Here is a 20,313-nt window from a genome sequence, read left to right as displayed (position 1 = left end):
AAAAATTACTTTATTTAAACACCTATGTTACAAATTTGTTCATAATATGTTGTTTCTTTTCACAGTTATGTTGTAAATGATTGAGGTTCAGTCATGCAAAGTAGCACTAATTCACATTTACCATCACCACCAACGTCCCAAGTTTCCTTTCCACCCTCCCTCCTGCCCTCTACCCTGTCTGCTTCTGCTATAGACATTTTTATTCTCTTTCTTTCTCTCTTTTTTGTCTCTTTCTTTCCCCTTTTAGACATTGTAGTTTGTAATATTGTTACTGAAGTAATGATATCATGCATATCATTTTATCTCTTTACATATCCCAATTCTTGTCCAGTATGATGATCCAACTCTCATTGTCAAAGTGGTCCCTTCTCTGCCCTTAAATGCACTTTCCCACTATCTGTGGCAAGTTTTCTACTTTGGACTGGTCCTCCCAACCCTCATCTCTATTGTATCTGGATATTATTATCATACTATCTTTTTTAAAATGAGTGCGGTAATTCTATGTCTATCTCTTACCCTCAAATTCAATTCACTCAGCATAATACTATCTGTATTATCATAATTAATCTATCTATAAGCAAAATTTTTTCTTTTTTTTTTTTTGGTTTTTGGGCCATACCTGTTTGACGCTCAGGGGTTACTCCTCGCTATGCGCTCAGAAATCACTCCTGGCTTGGGAGGACCATATGGGATGCCGGGGGATCGAACCGCAGTCCGTCCTATGCTAGCACTTGCAAGGCAGACACCTTACCTCTAGCACCACCTTCCCGGCCCCGCAAAATTTTTTCTAACAACTGCATATCATTTTTCCTAACAACTGCTTATCATTTTGTTGATTAGATGTACCACAGTTTCTTTATCCACTCATCCTAGAATATAAATATTTATGCATTTATCACAAATTTTATATAATAGTAACTTTCCTTCATATTATAAATTAGCTTCAGAAAATAATTCAGGAATAAATTCAGCAGGTCACTGGGTTCAATACCTGGCACCCCATATGGTCTCCTGAGCATTTCTAGGAGTACAAAGCCAGTTGTAAGACCTGAGTACTGAAAGGCGCAGCCCTCAAACCAATGGAAAACAAAAAGAGTTCTGAAAAATGAAATCATCATTCAGACCCAAATAGTTCAAGATCTTAGTACCCACTCCTACTGACTCTACAGAATGGCTTCACCATCTTCTGAGGAATTTTAAACATGTGATTCCTTCATCGGGAAGACTGAAATATATATAAAAATTACATAAAAATGGTTGTCTTTATACACACTATTTTATTTTATTTTTATTGAGGCAGCATTGATAATAACATAATGTTAATTATGATATAGGTAAGCAGCATTACAATTCATCATTTGTATACTATGTGTCATGATAATTACCGACCCGCGGGGGTGTGGAAATGAAAGTTGCTAGTTATTAGTGGGTTCACTCGAGCAGAACCGACCTGTAAAGAAGAACTAGAGAAATTAGTAAGAAGGGCCTTCAAGACAACACATGCTGTTCAAAAAGGGAAGTTTATTGTTGGGGGATCAGCTTTTAAGGGCTGAAACACGTCAGGGGTGTTACAAATTTTACACCAATCACAGTTACAAGCATTCATTAGCATAAACTGGGGCAGGTAGTAGGGAGGGGCAAAGAGGTAGACCTGAGCACGTTTTACTAAAAGGCATAAGATTCAAACAGAGTTCTTAATAATGTTTGCTAACACAAAGGCAAACTCTATATTTTTCTTTCTGGCTGGATATATTGGGCTGCTCTGAATTACTTTATTTTTGTCTATTTCCTTTGTTCTCAAGGCATGGGCCTTTTGGTCACGTGGGTGACCAGATTAGGAATTACTGAGGTGTCCTATGTCCCAGGTTTCATCAGCTAGGCTCCCCACAGTGACCCACTTCACCTCCTTCCCCCCCCCCCATGCCCTTTATCTTCTGGTAAGTTCCAATCTATTAATTTTAATATAATAATTTAGATTTTTGTTTATGGTTCATTGACTTTTCCTTATAATTCATATATGAATGAAATCATACAGCTATATAGTGTTTGTCATTTGTCTTCTGATTACTTCACTTAGTATAACCCCATCATGGTGCATTCATGTATGTGCAAGATCATTCTTTTCCTGCAACAGAGTAGAAATCCATTGCACATGTGCATATCTTCTTAATCCATTCACCTGTGGGTTAGCACGGGGTTGTTTACATATCTTGTGAGTAGAGGTGCAATGAACATAATCTTTCTGAATAGTGCTTTTGAATTTTTCAAATAATTACTCATAATTAAATAGCTGGATAATTTTCTTCTTTTGTTTTTGGCTTTTGGGCCACATCCAGTGGTACTCAGGGCCTAGTTCCTGCCTTTGTGCTCAGGGATCACTATACCAGTGCTCAGTGACCATATGCAGTGCCATGGATCAAATCTGAGTTCATGCATGTAAAACAAGTGTCTTAATATATTATCTCTGGTCCCTGATTTTGTTTTCTTAAATGAAAGAAACAATTTGACCTGTACTCATTCTGTCTCAGAGACTTCATCTGTAAACTCCAAATAATTAACATTAATATAGTTGATGGAGTAGTAGTCTAATTAAATTAGACACCATATATGAAGTCAATATTATGCTGACTTAAATACAATTAGTAGTATTTCAATTTATGTGGTAACTTAGAAGGCAATACGCAGAGAGAATTATTATAGATGCTGAAACCTAATGGGTTCTGGCTGTATTTAAAAACCTGTCTTCTTTTTCAATATTCTTTGAATGGGAATGTATATTTTGTTTTCTATGCCTGTTTCATCTTTGGATGTTGGGAGAAGATAAGTGGTTTTTTTACTTTCAAGGATTTACAGATGAAGAGTTATGAACCTAGAATTTACTTAATGGCATATGCACTGAACCTCAGTGTCTGCACCTGATTTTTTTGTGTTTTTTTGTTTGTTTTTGTTTTTGGGCCACCCCTCTTAATGCTCAGGGATTACTCCTGGCTATGTGCTCAGAAATCACTTCTAGCTTGGAGGACCATATGGGACACTGAAGGAATTGAACCTCGGTCCCTCCTAGGTTAGTGCATGCAAGGTAAATGCCCTACTGCTTGCACTACTGCTTAGGCCCCTGCACCTGATTTTGATGAGTGAGATGATAAAGTTAGGGACCTTTGAACAGATACGATATAGGAGAGTTTACATATCATCAGATTTGGATGCTGTAAGAGTTGTAAAAACGTGGAGACTTTGGGATGGGATGAGTGTATCTTGCATGTAAGATGGTTGAGTTTTGAGGGTTGCTTGGTAGAGTGATGTAGGCAAAATTTTGGATGCCTATGATCTCTGCCCATAGTACATTGTTACATAGCAAGATTAATTAATATTGTAATTAATATTAATCAAGCATACTTAAAGTAGATTTATTTTGGGTTACCAGGGAGAATCTGGATAACCTTAGTCCCTATATAATCACAAGGACCCTTGAAACTGAAGGGAAGACAGGTGAAAGGTCCCAGAAATCAGTCCACCATTATTGATTTGAAGACAAACCCTGAGAAGAAAATATATTATGCTAACAGTTTTCAGGAGTCTGGAAGCAGGTTCCCCACTAAAGATCCAGGAATGAGTGCAGGACAGGGAAACTTGGATTTCTCCATGATACCTTAAGCCTTAAGCAGAGCTGTGATGAAGCCTGCTAGATATCTTCTTTACAGAACTATGAAATCTCAATTATTTGGTGTCAATTGGTGTCAATTATTATTTTTGTAAGTTTCCATTTTTTAAAAAATATTTTCCCATATAATTTTTTATTTAAGCACCATGATTACAAACATGTAAATAATTGGATTTCAGCCATAAAATGCACACCCCCCCTTCATCTGTGCAATTTTTCGCCACCATTGTCCTCCATTTCCGTCCTCCCCCATCTCTTGCCTGTCTTGGAGGCAGGCATTGTATTTCTTATTCTAGCTGTTAGTGTAATTATTTATCTAACTGCACTTACCACTCTTTCTGGTAAGCTTCATTTCATGGACTGGTCCTTCTGGTCCTCATCTCTTTTGTCTGGATATTAATTATTATTATTATATTGTCTTTTGTTTTTCTTAAATCCCACATGTGAGTGAGACTATACTGTGTTTATCACTCTCTCTATGACTTATGTCAATCAACATAATGGCCTCCATATCCATCCATGTATAGGCAAATTTCATGACTTTATTTTTCCTAACAGTTGCATAGTATTCCATTGTATAGATATACCACAGTTTCTTTAGCCACTCTTCTGTTGTTGGGAATCTGGGTTGTTTCCAGATTCTGGATATTGAAAATAGAGTTGTTATGAACATAGAAGTTCAGAGGGCATTGTTGTATTGTGTTTTTTGTGGTCCTAGTGTATATCCCTAGGAGTGGTATTGTTGGATCATATGGGAGCTCAATGTCCAGTTTTTTAAGGAATATCTATATTGCTTTCCAGAAAGTGTGAACTAGATGTAATTCCCACCAAGAGTGAATGAGAGTTTCTTTCTCCCCACATACATGCCATCAATAGTTTTTCTTGTTTTATTTTTTTATTTTTATTTTTTTTGTGATGTGTGTCCGTCTCTGTGGCGTGAGATGGTACTTTATTGTTGTTTTGATTTGCAACTCCCTGATGATTAGTGATGTGGAGCAGTTTTTTCAAGAGCTTTTTGGCCACCTGTATTTCTTCTTTGAGGAAGTGGATGTTTACTTCTCATTTTTTGATGGGATTAGATGATTTTTTCTTGTTAAGTTCTGTATATCTTAGGTATTAGCCCCTTACCTGATAGATGATGTCCCATTATGGGTGACCTTTTTACCCTATTCACTGTATCCTTTAAAGTGCAGATACTTTTCAGTTTGATATAATTCCATTTGTTTATTTCTGCTTTTACTTGTTTGGGAAGTAATATTTCCCCCATGAAGATATCTTAGTCTCAATGTCATGGAGTGTTTTGCCCAAGTTCTCTATTATATACCTTAGAGTTTCAAGTCTGATATCAAGGTCTTTAATCCATTTTGATTTAACCTTTTTGCATGGTGTCAGATAGGGGTCCAAGTTTGCTTTTTTGCATGTGGCTGGCCAGTTGTTCCAACACCACTTGTTGAAGAGGCTATCCTTGCTCCGTGTTTTTGCCCCTTTGTAATAGATTAATTGATTGTATGTCTGAGTGTCATTCTCTAATATTCAAGTCTATTCCATTGATCTGAGGTGCTGTCTTTTCATCAAGCCACTCTTGTCAAGCTACTAGATTTGTGGTCAATTATTATGGCAGCACTAGAAAACCAAGTATCAATTCATTGTTTGAGAAGAGTAGAACATTTCCTTCCAACTAAATGTCTGAGTCACTGCAGAGCTCTTGTGTTCAAATCTGAGTTAGGGTTTTAGTGAGCAGGACTCAGCAACTCCTAAAAGGCCCAGATTCAGGTGCATGCTGCTCAGCAGCCAACCTCCTTGCTCACCACAGCACTTAGTATCATGCCTGATGTGTCCTCATTTGCATCACAACTGCTGCTCCTAGACCAACGAGGGTAGAAACCATTTCCTCTTCATTTTTTATCCCCCAGAGAAAAACATAGTATTGGCCTAAGGGAGCAACTTGTTATAATTTTTTGAATAAATACTAAATACAGTTGACAGTTAATATCTCTAAAATGAATATGTGTTAAAGCAGAGCAGGGTGCCAAAGCCCTGAGAGGGGACAAGATAGGAGATTGAAACAATTTGTAAAGACAAAAGAATGTAGAGGTTAATATTTGGACAATTGCTGCTGGTTTAGAAACATTTCTTTGATAGATCTCTCCTTCCCTCACCACCAAGAGTAGAAGTTTCGGGAAGTTGTCTGATCATTGCACAAGTGGCTTGTGAAATATCACTGAGTTGCTCACATTCCCAACGAGTTGAATAAATATGCTTGTGTATAGTTTACCCCCCAAGGAAACTTCTGTCATCCCCACAGCCTCGTGGTGCTGGGGTCCCTCTGGGACTGGCCCCTGGCCCATTGCTTTCCGTGAGGAGGCAAGCTGGGAAACAGATGCATGCGGTATAGCCTGATTGTGTGTGGTCTCTTCTGAGCCAGAGACTTTGCTGCAAACTCTAAGAAACTTGAGATGACAGGTTGCACCACTCAGCAGGTCAGAAGCTCGAGTGTGAAACTGTCATGCAGAAGGCAAGCCATACAGAGTCTGAAGATATTGGGAGGAAGCTTTAAAACACAAACACAAACACAAACACAAACACACACACCCCTAAATTTTATGAAAGCTGATTTTGTCTTGAATACCAATGCAATAAATTCTAGCCCTTTCTCTATTCCCAGAATACTTGTTGCTATTTTTGTCACTATAATTGAGAATAAAAATAGTCTCAGCAAGCCTAAAATCAGCACTGCTAACTACTCTATTTTAAATAAAGCAGAAAATCATGAGGTGAATGCAAAAATGGGACCTTCTAGGCATGGCTGTTTGCTGTATCCTGTTTTTGTGGTGTTTCTGTGCAGTTTGTGAGTTTTTGTTAGTGAAGCACAGCACTGTGTTTTGGTGGCCTGGCTGGGGCTAAGGACTTTGCATTTGAGGACATAGATAAGGGTCATAAATTCATGACAGTTGTTTTGCTCTCAGAGCTTCACCTGCTCTTACAAAGGCAGAACAAGCCATGTGGGGCAGAGATGAAAAGTGGAGGGAGTTGAAAGAGGAGTTTTCTAAATGAAGCTTCTGGACTTTCTTGTTAGTCAATTGGTGATTTTGTCTACATGAACTCTATAAGTTTGTTTTTTTAAATTTGGGGCCAAAAGGAAACAAAACAAAAATTTGGAGCCATACCTCAAGGTACTTAGGGTTTTAGGGTTTACTCCTGGATCTATTTTCAGAGATCACTCCCAGCAATGTTATGGAAGTGCTGGGTTTGGTTTACGCAAGTGGAAGGCAAGTGTTTTAGCCCCTGTACTTTTTCTCCAGCCTTGAACTCTAAATTTCATGAATGTGCTGTATTGGGGCTTAAAGTAGACTTGGTGGAAGTTTAAAGTATAACTCATGTTGAGAGTCATTTCAAAGGGAAAAAAAACCCCACAATGATCTACTCTGACAAAATTTATAGAAATAAGCTTGTTGTAGGTAAAGAAATGAGGGAGCCTCATAGAGTGGATAGGAAAAGACATTATCTAGACTAAAATAAGCCTGAGGTCTGAAGGTGTCTGAAATGCAGAACCCCTCTTAAGAGCCTAGGAAACTATAAGATTCAGAATTCTAGAAACAGCATCCTCCCACCTTGTGGGAGTAGAGGCTTCTGAAGGAACAAAGGTCTTGCTAAGAATATCAAGGAAAGTCATCAGTAGTTTCAAAACTCTCCCCTTGACAATACCCTTGCAACAGAGTTTGGGGGGAAGTTTGGGAAGACTGAACAAAATTTAACTTTATAGAAACCAAGGAGGCACACATGTACTTCCTTGAAGATCACCTGAATTTCTGCTTGTGATGTGTATTCAACTTTTTTTTTTTTTTACTTTATGATACACATTCTACATCTAGGGAATTTGCCCATTCTTTTATTTGGGATATGAACATGGTTATTTCTATTTATACTCTGGAGAAGATTGTGTTCTCTGTTAAGTGCAAAGCTCTTTCTCTCCCTTCATATTTCTTTCTTTCTTTTTTGAATTTTGGGTCAAACCGGTGATGCTCAGGGGTTACTCCTGGCTGTGAACTCAGTAATTGCTTCTGGCTTGTGGGACCATATGGGACACTGGGGGATTGAATCGAGGTCGTCATGGGTCAACCTTGTGCAAGGCAAATGCCCTACCACTGCACCATCTCTCTGGCCCCTCCCCTCATATTTCTTAAATAAACTGCCTTACTTTATATTTTGCTTCTTGCCAGAATTTCTTTTCTGCAGAAGTAGGAGATAGAATAGCCAAAGACTAGGCCTTTTTTGCAAACAGCAATTCTTTGCTCTATCCTGAGTTCCATAGCCCCCCAAGAAATCAAGTGGCTGGGCTTAGTTCCCCTCCCTTCCTCCAGTGAAGTGTAAGTAGAAGCAGGTTCAGTTTTCAGACATCACTGTAGAGCAGATGGAATATAAGATTTTGACTGTGAGCAGGTGCTCACAGCACACATTTTGGTTTTTATTTTTATTGGGGAGAGGGCATACCCAATGATACTTAGAGATTACTCCTTTCTTCTCCCTCAGAAACTATTCCTGCAATGCTGGGGGAGGCATATGGGATGCTGTAGATCATATCTAGGTTAGCCACATGCAAGGCAAATGCCCAACCTACTATACTATATCTTCAGCCCCTCACAGCAGACATATTAGTCCTAAATGTCCCAGGCTATTGCTAGGTGACCAAAGAAGGTGAAAAGTAATAGCCCATCTCTCTCTTTTCCTCTCTCCTTTCTCTCTCTCTCAGTGTCTCTCTGTCTGTCTATCTGTGTCTGTCCTTCTCTCACCTGCTACTTCTCTTCATTCTACTTCACATAAGTCACCTGCAACAAGTTCATGTTAACACTATATGCACTGGAAGCTTAGTGCAGATGAGTATCCCCAAATCGTCAGTCTCATTACTTATATTTAATCAACCCCTGTGTCTCCAAGAGCTGGGAGTCACATTGTTTCTCCCAGGAAAGAGGCAGGAACCACAGAATATGTTTTAAAACTTGATCATTCTGTCTTAGAGAATAGATTAATTGAGAATAGATGAAATAGATGAGAAAAACGAGGTTCAGAGAATCTGCTTTTCTTAACTGTGGTGTTCGGACTATTTCTAAAGTACATTATGGGATAAATATGGGTGTAGTAAATATGGTGTGGTCACTTTTTTCTTGTATTTTTTTATTTGTTTATTGGCCACAGTTAGCAGTGCTCAGGGCTTACCCCTGGATCTTCACTCAGGAATTACTCCTGTTAGGCTTGATGGAACCATATAGAATGTTCAGGATAGAACCAGGGTTGGCTGCATGCAAGACAACCACTCTACTTCCAGTAATATCCCTCTGGTCCTTGATGTGGACACTTTTAGTCCCAAGGAGGTATAAGGCTAGAGGAGATTTATAGCCCCTGAGAGCTACTGAGAAGAAGAGGAGCAGGTATTGCATAATCACACAACTTCCCTCAGTTTCATATTGTGAGGCACACTAGGTGTAACTACATCACCCTCTTTATTTTATCAGGGCCCCACCTAAACAGTGCTGGGTCTGAGGTCTAGAGGGAACTCCCAGAACACTCAATCCACTGGTATTGGTTTGGATCTGTGGTGCTAGGGGCACATGATGCTCTGAGGACTACTAGGACAACCCAGCCATGCTCAGGGGTCTGCTAGGGATCAAACTGCCAGGCAAATCTCCCCATCATTGAGCTTTATCCTTTTATTTCCTTTCATAAATATGTGAAAGGACATTCATATTGAATAACTGTTGCCATATTGCTACTTCCAAAGCAGGTTTGTTTTCAAAATTGCTGCCACTGCTGAATTGTTATTACATTTTTTTTAAAAAAAGAAATGCTCTCTTGAGATATTTTGGACAAAAAGAATGGTGTTTTTTTTTCCAATTTGAGTCAAGCAAAGGTGTCATAATCTAAGAGTAGTTCTCTGTCTTTCTCTCTCCTTCTTCTCCTTTTCCTTTTACAATCTATTTGTTATTATATCACCATGATTTACCAAGTTGTTCAGGCTTTAAATGTTCCAACACCAATACTACCACCAGTGTGTATTTCGACTATTTTTAAGCTAAAATATATTTATTTTGTGTAACAGAATTTGTGCTTACTATTTTGCTTAAAAACAAGAAATAAAACTCAAATTAACTCAAAATAAAACTTGATAAAACTCAAATCAAGGTTAAAGTTTTGAGATGTCATATTGTGAAAATGTTAAAAATAAATGGACACTTTGATATAAATTCTAAGAAGATTATAGCTTCCATTCAAACCCTATTGAAGGAAATTAAGTGGTTAAACAACCAGCCATAATTTAAATAAAGGTTAATAGGTAAATAGAACTTTTCTTTTTCAGTTCACTTATGCAGGGCAAAAGCTCTATCACTAAACTACAACATGTCTTCTTACATTGAAAGGCCCAATGTGGGGAGGCAATACAGCTGGGAGGGCATTTGCCTTGCATGTGGCAGACCCCAGTTGTTCTGAGCCTCCCAGGAGTGATTTTTGAGTATAGAACCAGGAGTAACCCCTGGGTGCCAAAACGAAAAGGCACAATGGGACTGGGGAAATAGAACTGGAATGAAGTTTCAATTTTGATGCCTAACACAGTATCGTCCTCTTCCCTACTTCCCAGTCCTGGCTGCACAGTCTCTAGACCCTAACAGAAGACCTGATGGTCCACACATTCAGGACACGCTGGGAGATACCCTAGTCTACTAAATAAAGACTTTATGCAAGATACTGTGACATGGTTTCATGTACAGTATTAACATTCTGCTGCTGCTACTATTTGTTGATGTTGAAATTAGGGAAACTGAAGTAACTGTAGTAACTGAAGTTTCAATGTTAGAGCTGAGATTTAAACCAACTTTACTGGCCCCACAAATAAGTCTACTCTTTCCACTTGATCAATACCCTTTGTCTCAAGTCTCTTTTGACTTCCCATAGTCTATTAGAACTTGTGCAGAGTCTGACAATGCCTAGGGGCTTCCAGTGGCATTATAGTGGAATTCTAAGAAGTGAGGTCCTGAAATCAGTGTCAGGGGAGGTCAGGCTCAGGCCATTCAGCAGTTCTCAGGGATAGATCAAAAGCCAGCAAGAGTCCAGGGACCGATCTGGAGAAAGTAAAACCTTATTTGTATTAGTGTCTTGCCTCATAAGGTTTATGTCTGTTTCTCCCTCTCTTCTACAATTCCCTCTTAATCTTAGTTCTTCCATCAATTGTCTGCCTCCATCTCTCCCATAAACCAGCAGCTTCCTCCAGAATAATTATATATTTAATATCTTTCACTTCATTTCAACATTGACTCTACCTCATTTCTACTTCCATTCATCTTCCTTTGCCAGAATAAATAAATTAAGCAATTGCCTGTAACAAATATATTCAGAGCCCTCCTTCGACAATCAAATCTCTTCACTCTATAGGAAAGTGTGGTAATAATGAAATTGAGAGATGGGAATTTGGAGATCAGCATACTATTATTTACAGAAATTAAGCCCAGGCAGTCAGGCCAGTTTTCGTAAGAACTGGTCATTTGTGGTCGGAGCATATACTTCTATTTCCATTCACTTAACTTGGAATTACCCATATACTTGGTAAGATAATAATTCCCTTTTCATTTCACACATGAGCATTGATCAGGCAAATAACTTCAGGTCTAATTCTAGTCTAGATGGGAGAACAGTAAATTTTTGAACTGATTACTGGGCAAGGATGAGTTTTAGCAGATCTACAAAAGGAGATCTATTTTTTTTCCTCTAAGGCTTAGCAGGTAGGTGCAGGGACAAAGGCAGATTTGAGAAGTTCTCATTATTGCGCAGCTCTGAGTCACAGTTCAGATTACTTCTTTGATTCTGTTTCTTCATCTAAAAAATGGGAGTGTGTTACAAGTGCAGGTTTAGGATTTAGGGAGGGCAAAGTTGAATTTTACTCTGTCATTGACTGTGAGGAGCTGTATAAGTTGACTTGCTGTATAAGTTGACTTTCCTAGCCAGGTTTCTTTGGCTGACAGAATGGCAGATATCATTGCTTATTTGTAGGATTGTTAACAGGATTCAAGTAAGTTAAAAATCTATAACTCTTAGAGCATGCTATGGCACAAGATATATGTCATATTGACATGACAAATGGTAACTTTTCTTAAGATTACCGAGATAGTGTATAGGAAGTTTCAAACACTGTGGCTAGCCTTTAGCTGAGTTACAATAAATGTTAATTTCCTTTCTTTATTCTCAATGTTATTATAGTAAAATAAATCAGATACTTCCAAATTATTTTCTCTAATTTGCCTAATGTGCATCACATTAACATCCCCCTGGCTGTCCCAACCCCTAATTTTGCATCTGATGGTACTTCTCACAGGGAATTGTTTGCTTAATAAAATCTAGCCTCTTCAAAAGAAGCCTATTTCAAGTAATTTTAGAAATGCTGAAAGCTTACTTTGATATAAACACCTGCTCTCCAACATTATTCCTAGAGTTGGAATATTGTTCATTGCATTAAATTGTAAAATCATCTTTAGAAAGGTTTTGTTAAGGTGAAGTTATATTTATAAGATAATACTTATCTTTTTAGCCACTCATTAACATGAATGGTCAGGTAAAGATTCCAGACTACCATAAGAGCATTTTATATGGAAAAACAGCAACATTTTATGTTGCCCAGAGGGGAAGGATGAGGGATGAGTTTAAGTAGCCAGAGGTGCCAAAGTGGTCCTAGGGTAGTCTATTTCCTCATTTTGTCTCACCTAATCTGGGTAAACAAGAAGATCTGAGCAGAACCAGCCAGCCTGTGCCGGGGGTCCTAAGAACTCAGTGAGCATTAAGTTCTCTCAGCATAGGTGCCATTGACCTAACCTTTGTTTAAGCAGGTGATGTGGCTCTGCTATATGGTTGAATCAGATGCAAAGTGGAGTGCACATAGCTTAGGTGAATGTGGGAAATTGGTCACAGAAAAAACACAAGCAAGACAGGAACAGGATGGGGATGTTAGCTATGGTCAAGTCCTTACATAAATAAAATACCATGGACACTGGAGTCCATGTGGGTGACTAAAAAAACCCCCCAAAATCCAAGATAGCCATGTAATTAACTTTTAAATAAATGGAGAATAGGGATGTCCACAGTAGGCTGATAGCCAATAAGTGAGTGAAAAAATATGTTTAGATTTTTTTTAAGAAACAAAAGATTGAATAATAGCAAATTATGTAGCAGAGTTCTTTTTGTATTTATACAGTGGTGTATAAATCCTGCAGTAGCAAAACTGGAGCTATGTTAATGAGTTAGGTCCACAGATTTTAGCATTTCTTTCTGGAGACATTTTATTCACTAGAGCTTAATTACTGTTATCTCAATATTTTCAATGTTCTTGGGTAAATAAGGATATTCCAAATAATTTGCAATTCTCATGTTATGAATGGGATAATGAAGGCTTAATTGGATTATAACTTGTGTAATAGGCATATAGATTCCTTGTATATTTGTGAGTCTGAAATTCAGTTTGCAGTTCTAATGTGCAAATACCACATGCATATCATTATGATGAATGTTCCACAGAAGGGGACCAGTGAGGCAGCAAAAGGTTGCTTTTTAAACTATAATTACAGCTGCTTGGGATGAATTGTAATGCACGAGAAATATATATATAGAATAGTTGACATCTAAAATATAGGGAAGTTGGAAATATTTTAGGAACTTCACAGAACAGGAATTGATTCTTTCCTTCCAGAAGCTAAGGGAAGTTTTGTCCTACCATAATGAGAGAGTTTAGAGTAGTTATTCTGTAGATTTGTAGAACTATATTTACAGAATGTGTAGAGATAATATAATAGCCAATAATGCTCATAGAGTAATTGCTGAGTGTCATGCTGGGTGCTCTATATAGCTTATTTCATTATGTAATTGCAAATGTATAAAGCAGCAAATAAAAACATGTAGTTAGAACTAAGGAAATAATATGGTTCTAACCACGGAAGGGGCAAATAAAAATAGGCATATTTAAAACCAAGGAGAAAATAATTCTGTACTATACAAAATCTATCTTTCAGTAATGGTTTAAAGACTAGAGAATTATTTTAAAATTTTAGGTACATCCATCTAATTTGCAGTGTGGTTTGTAGGCTCAGAAGGATGGAAATACGGAAATACCTACTGGATGAATAGGTCAACAAAAAACCAGAATCAGGGTGAAAAGTTTACTCTTGGTCATCCTCTACTATTAAGGAGATTTTACTGTGCAGAAGAGATATACATTGCAATTTGGTGATTGAGTTGTATGATGTCTAATGTAAAATTGCTACTTGAATTCATCAGATAATTTAATTAAGGAAGTTATTCTGTTGTTCCTTTATTTATTTTAACAACTTCCAGCTAAAAATAACTGGAATACTCTTATATATTCATATTGAGGAGGATCAGCTTTTAGTCCAGTATTGTAGATCATGGTGATTGACTTGAAGAACGGCTTATATTATTTAGACATAAGTTACTCCTGCATTATGTAAATACATGTGTCATGATTTTAGTTTTAGAGCAACAACAACAAAAGGTAATCAAAAGTTAAACAGAATTTCTATTTAGTGATGAAAAATGTGAAGTTAAATAAAATTGCAAACCAACAATACATTAACAATAGAAATGAAGAGGCTGAGGAGGTAACTCAAATAATTGGAAAGTCTGGGTTCAATTCCTGTCCTAGCATCCCCAAGAACATGCTGGAGGTAGTACCTGACTGTTGTTCCAAGCAAAACAAACTAACAAAAAGTATCTATAAAATTTCTTAAACCAGAGTGTGCATTCCTTTTACAATGAAACAATTATTACATAAATTATATTAAATAAATAATAAAAGTTAATGTAATAAAAAACATGCATTTAGGCATTAACCACTATCCACCTTATTTGTTTTATGGGGGGCTGCTCAAGTCAGTACAAGGTAAATTTGTAGTTGCAGTTTTTGCTCAGTCTGTTCCAGTCTCTTTTTAACACTCTTACGGCCTTTCCTCTTTTATCAAACGATTTGAGGTACTCAGACATGGGGTAAAGTTTTAAGATTCAATTTCCTTATGGAAGCACTTGCATTTTTGGAGAAAATTCTTAAAATTTTAAATCATTTCAAAAACCCAAAGGAATTTCACTTTAATAATGGGATTTCAGGAGTTCTGGCAAAATGTTTATGATAAATAGAGGAGAGATGATGTTCCTTAATTCTGTGTCACTTTATGCAGTAATTAATCCATGTTGAGACACTTAAAAGTATTCATCAGAGATGTGTAATTTGTGATTTATTAAGGGAGTAAAGTTAGTTATCTGTCACGAACTGAAGTAGTACCTCAGAACACTCTGCTTCCTGATATGGAAATTTTTTCAGCTGAAAGCAGAAAATTTTGAAAATAATTGATTTCTTCCTTTTTTAGATGATAAAATTTCCAAATTTCCTCTCCTTTTCCCCATCCCATTCCCAGTCCCAGAAGTGGTTTCTGACCACCCCTGGGGTCAGACAGCTCCCTATTCTATCATAATGATTGGTGAATGTGGTATAGTTTGGTGATTCTAAATGAGGCAATGAGATTTTTTAATATAATTTTAATTTTAATCATAGTGGCTTACATATCGTTGACAATAATATTTTAGGTACATATTAACATAAAAACAGGGGAATTCCCATCACCGAATTGTCCTCCGTCCACCTCCATTCCAGTCCTACCTCCCATATCCTCTTCCCTTACCCCCAGAGCTGCTAGAATAAGTGGTCCCCTCTGTGCCTAGCTTACTACTTAGTGGTCTTACACCTGTTTGGTCTTGGTACCTCCCTTATCTCCCCCCCAATTGGGAGGCGGGACTAGATAGTTCAAGTTATGTGGTTTTGTTTGAAGAAAAGTAATAACCTGGGGAAAAAAAGGGAAAAAAATCAAAAACTTCAGAAATGGACAGAGTCCTTCTAGAGGCTTTCATCCTTGGTTTGAGAGACAAAGGGGAAAAAGAAGGTGAAACACCACAACAGTACTTAAAGAACTATCAAATAAAATATCTAGTGAGCATTCCAAAAAAAAAAAAAAGAAAGAAAGAGAGAAAGAAAGAAAGAAAAAGGGTAAGCACCATATAAAAGCCATTGGTATCGAGATAAGAAATGTGGCAGAGCACATAAAGGAAGAAAAAAAGAAGAAAATAAATAAATAAATAAATAAATAAATAAATAAATAAATATAAATGGAGACATCCACTTCAATAGCCAAACCACAACAAAGAAATCAGCAAAAAATAGATAAATAAACAATAATAATAAAAAATTGTTTTGTGCTTTTTTTTTTTTTTTTGCCTTTTTTTCCCCCTCCTGCAGATGCACAGTAAATATTGGGGTCATTCGAAAAGGAATTTCCTTTGCCTAAGAGATACAGGGTTTCTCCACCCTTGAAGTATATTGTCATGGGATTAACTATAGACTCCTTTCAGGTTCATTTACTCTCCCCTTGGTGCTTTTGTGGTGTATGGAAGACTTCTACTCCTTCCTGGGTGATAAAATCAGACCTCTGTATCTAGAGGTCTCGGTATCTGCACGAATCACAGAGTTGAACTTATGATTATGTCTTTCTTTGTGGTTCTAGAAGTTCTGTTCCCTCAGTGTCGTTTTAATCCGTCTTCTGTGGTTGGCAGTCCTGGTCTTTGCGCTGATCCTAGGAAGGGGCCTGGGATAGCGTCTTTCGTTATGTTTCCAGAAGTCCCATTCCATTGCAATAGTCTCTGAAACTAGACCTCTGGAACTAGAGATCATGGTTGTTATGCAGGTCATAGCTCACACCCTAGACTAAGGCTTTTTTTTATTGGTCCCAGGATACATACAGTCTGGCCATGGTTCTGTCAGCCAGTCATCTGTAAATCGCGATCTTGGCATTTGGATAGACCAAAGGGTGACAAGTCTTCTGATTTTGTCTTATTGTTAGCTGGTGAGGTAGGATAACTTGCTCTTAGGTCAAGTTGTTCCCATTTTCCTCGTTGTCAGGGTATCATATTAGGGCTGGCACTTGTTGGTGTCTGAGCACTATTAAGGATGTCCCGGGTGGGATTTGTTTCCTGTGGCTGTTGTGAAGAAGTGTGTCATTTCTATGTCTGTGATCCAGGGTTCAAGGCAAGACGGTTGGTGTCTAATCACCTGGGGTCTAAGTTGGGTCCACGTGACATATTTTCAAGGTGGGAGATGCCCCTGTATTGAAAACAAGTATGAGTTCTTATCCCTAATAAATAAGAGTTCGTTTTTATACGTAAGATTTCCCCTTTTTTGTGTGTGTGCCTTTGCAGGGAGAAATGGTGCTATATTATTTTGCCGGTGCATTTGAGGGTGGAGAGAGAAGAAAACAAAAACAGGTCACACACCCCAAAAAAGATAAAAATAGATATAAAAATATATGTGCTCACGTATATATACGTGAAAAAAGATTTTTAAAAAATGAAGTAAAAAATTAATTAAAGGAACAAGGTGATGCAAGAAAGTATCTTGCATTTGGGGAAAAGCAGGTAAAGAGGTAGTGTAATATAGGTCTTATACTTAGAATGGTAGTATAGGTTTCCCCATTGTCTTTTGAGATTTTCTTGTGGTGTGTGGGTTCCCGGGCGCCTTTTCATCTCCCAACCTGACCTTCTTGCGATTGGCAAAAGATTCGCGGCAGGGAGGACTTGGGAAGAGTTCATGCATTGGGGGATACTTGTAGAGCTAAGTCCGGTTTCAAGTAACAGTCCACGTTAGAAAGAGTTGGTAAGGAGGACCGCGCAGCATAAGTACAGAAACACTTAGGAAAGATGGTTTTACAGAAGCACTTAGGAAAGATGAATTGTACCTATATAACAGTTGTTAAGTCTAGAGTTCTTAGGACTGTACAGAAAAAAAATTCGTCTGCAGAGAGCCAACATAAAAGGAGAACCTAAGAAGTGAATAAGGAACATATTCCTGAGCATAATACATCAACATCCTGATTCTTAATGTGCCAAAATATCTCCTATACTATTGCATAAAATAGTGAAGCCTGTGTTTGACTTAAGGCAGTTCATGTACTTTTGTTCCCACTATTAGAAAACCCTTATCTCTACATCTTATTCCTTGAAATAAATTAACTTTCTTTTGATCCAAGTGATAGTGTTAGCATCCATTCTCTATTTCTTAGTGATATTTAATTTCTTAACCAAAGAAAATATAGTATGTTAAAACTTTAGTTACACTGGTCATTGAATTTTATGTAACATATGCACTTTATTTTCAGGGTGATATAATCAAAATCAGAATGCACTAAATTATAGAATGTATTGAAAATAATCTCTGTGGTGAGGATATAGCTACAACTTCTGGTTTTAAAAAATACTCCATTTTAAGCAAGCCTGCTAACTAGTAGAGACCTTTTTTTTCTCTCTCACTCTACCAGTTTCTTAACTATCAGGAAAGTCTCAGTGTTGGTTGTCATGGCAACAGCACCAACTCAACTTTCTCAATTTAAAAGTGTCATTTGTCAAATGAGCCTGAGGCTTCTTTTCTATCACACTCCACTATCTGGGCCAATGTGAAACAAAGTGCTATATGGCATTTTCTGTATTGGAAAAAAATGTGAGAAAGATTAAAATGCTACCAAGAGGTCAGATAGGGTAAGGGTTGAGTGCTTGGACATTTTTCAGCCATTTAAAACTAGATTTCATTTCAGGTTTAAGGTTAGATGGTAAGGAGCTTATTAAAATTTCCATGACTCTATTTTATCATCTGAGAGAAATGGATAATAACAAAATGATAACATTGCATGATACAATAATATATAAAGTAAAGGGCTTGTGTAATGCTAAAACACCTGGTGGATAAGGCTCTAAAAATATTGGCTGGCATTATGTAGGTGATGACTGTTTGGATATGCTTCTGTGAAAACATCCTAAATTCACTATTTGCTTAAAATGAGAGGTTTATATAACATGTGGATTTATAGTTCAAAGTTGAAAAAAAATAAGTATAGAATGCTGGGGTTTCGATAGTAACAAATACTTAGAAAATTCAATAAAAATATAAGGGGTGAACTATACTTCTTATTCTGGGATTGTGATAAGAAATGTTAATTAAAGAATCAGAAATAGTATTACAAAATATTTTTGGATTGAATCAATTTATTATTGTATGTATGGCTTAGGTAATATAGTTACAATGGTGCTCAATTTTATGGTATTAAAGCACAAAATAGTTGCACAACCACTAGGCACCATAACCCTCTACCATGTTCTTCCATCTGCTCCAATCTTCTTTCCTGTCCTTCACTCCATTATTGTTGATTGACAGTTATGGTTTTGGCGCACTATTACCTCTTTGTCAAAAGATCTTGATTTTGCCACCATCTCTATTGAAATGACTCATTGAAGACTCTTGCATTGGTATAGTATGTGTCCACTTATTTTTCTATTGTACTGAAGTGAACATTTTTGTTTGTTTGTTTTGGGACTATACTGGCAATTTTCAGGTGTTAGTCCTGATTCTGCACTCAGGAATTATTTCTGGTGGTTCTTGGAGGATCATATGGGATGCTGGATTTCATTTCATGCAGGTTGGCTGCATGAAAGTCAAACACCCTATTCGTTATATTATCCCTATTTGTTGTATTTGTTCTATCTTCTTGAAGTGAAAATTGTAAATACTATTTTTATTTTTGCTTTATGGGCCACACACAGCAATGTTCAGTGATTATTCCTGGCTATGTGCTCAGAAATCACTCCTGGCTTGGGGGAATATATGGAATGCCAGGTGATTGAATCATGGTCCTTCCTAGGTTAGCACATGCAAGGCAAATACCCTACTGTTTGCACCACTGCTCCAGTCCCTGTAAATACTATTACTAAAGTTACTTTTCCTTTGTGAAAATACATCAGAAGAGAATTTTAAAAATAAGTGCTAGCTCTTGTGAATTTTCAAAATAATAGATTCTGATATTCTAATCAGCATCAGAACCTTAGCTTAACTCCTTATATTTCATTTTAAAAGGATAAAAATTATCTTCAAATAGTGATGAAATTGAATTTTTTATAATTTCATGATGAAAAAGTATGGAAGAATTAAAATATTGTCATAAGGATGCTAAGGATTTATTCCTGGTTGCTGATGAGATGGTAATAGGAAAGGAACTGGTTCATTAAACTTTTGAAAATTTTTGTTTTTTTTTGACCACAACCTGTGATGCTCAGAAGTTATTCTTTAAGGCCTCCCAATTCTTACCATAAGCTGTGCTCTTTACTCTTCCTGCATAGAAAAAGGAGGTTCAGTAAATGCATCCCATATACACCTCAACCCAGGCCCTTTGCCTGGTCTGTATTGTGAAGTGGGGGACAAAAAAATTAAAAAAAAAAAAGAAGTTATTCTTTTTTTTTTTTGGTTTTTGGGCCACACCTGGCAGTGCTCAGGGGTTACTCCTGGCTGTCAGAAATAGCTCCTGGATGGCACAGGGGACCATATGGGACACCGGGATTCGAACCAACCACCTTTGGTCCTGGATTGGCTGCTTGCAAGGCAAACGCCGCTGTGCTATCTCTCCGGGCCCAAGAAGTTATTCTTGACTTTGCACTCAGGAATTTCTCCTGGCAGTGCTTGGGGAACCATGTGGGATGCTGAGGATGGAATCCAGGTCAGCAGTTTGCAAGGTAAAAGC

General features: G+C 37.4%; 1 non-coding gene across 1 annotated transcript; it reads left to right on the top strand.

Annotated features, from left to right (window-relative positions):
* Positions 1-19,866: 19,866 nt before the first annotated feature.
* On the top strand, positions 19,867-19,999 carry LOC126016664 (small nucleolar RNA SNORA51). The gene has a single exon (XR_007498449.1). It is a non-coding gene; the product is annotated as a small nucleolar RNA SNORA51 (small nucleolar RNA).
* The last annotated feature ends 314 nt before the right edge of the window (positions 20,000-20,313 follow it).

This window comes from Suncus etruscus, chromosome 8 (assembly GCF_024139225.1).
Source record: "Suncus etruscus isolate mSunEtr1 chromosome 8, mSunEtr1.pri.cur, whole genome shotgun sequence".
NCBI lineage: Eukaryota > Metazoa > Chordata > Mammalia > Eulipotyphla > Soricidae > Suncus > Suncus etruscus.
Note: the sequence above shows the minus strand (reverse complement) of the source record. Positions and strands in the feature narration are given on the sequence as shown.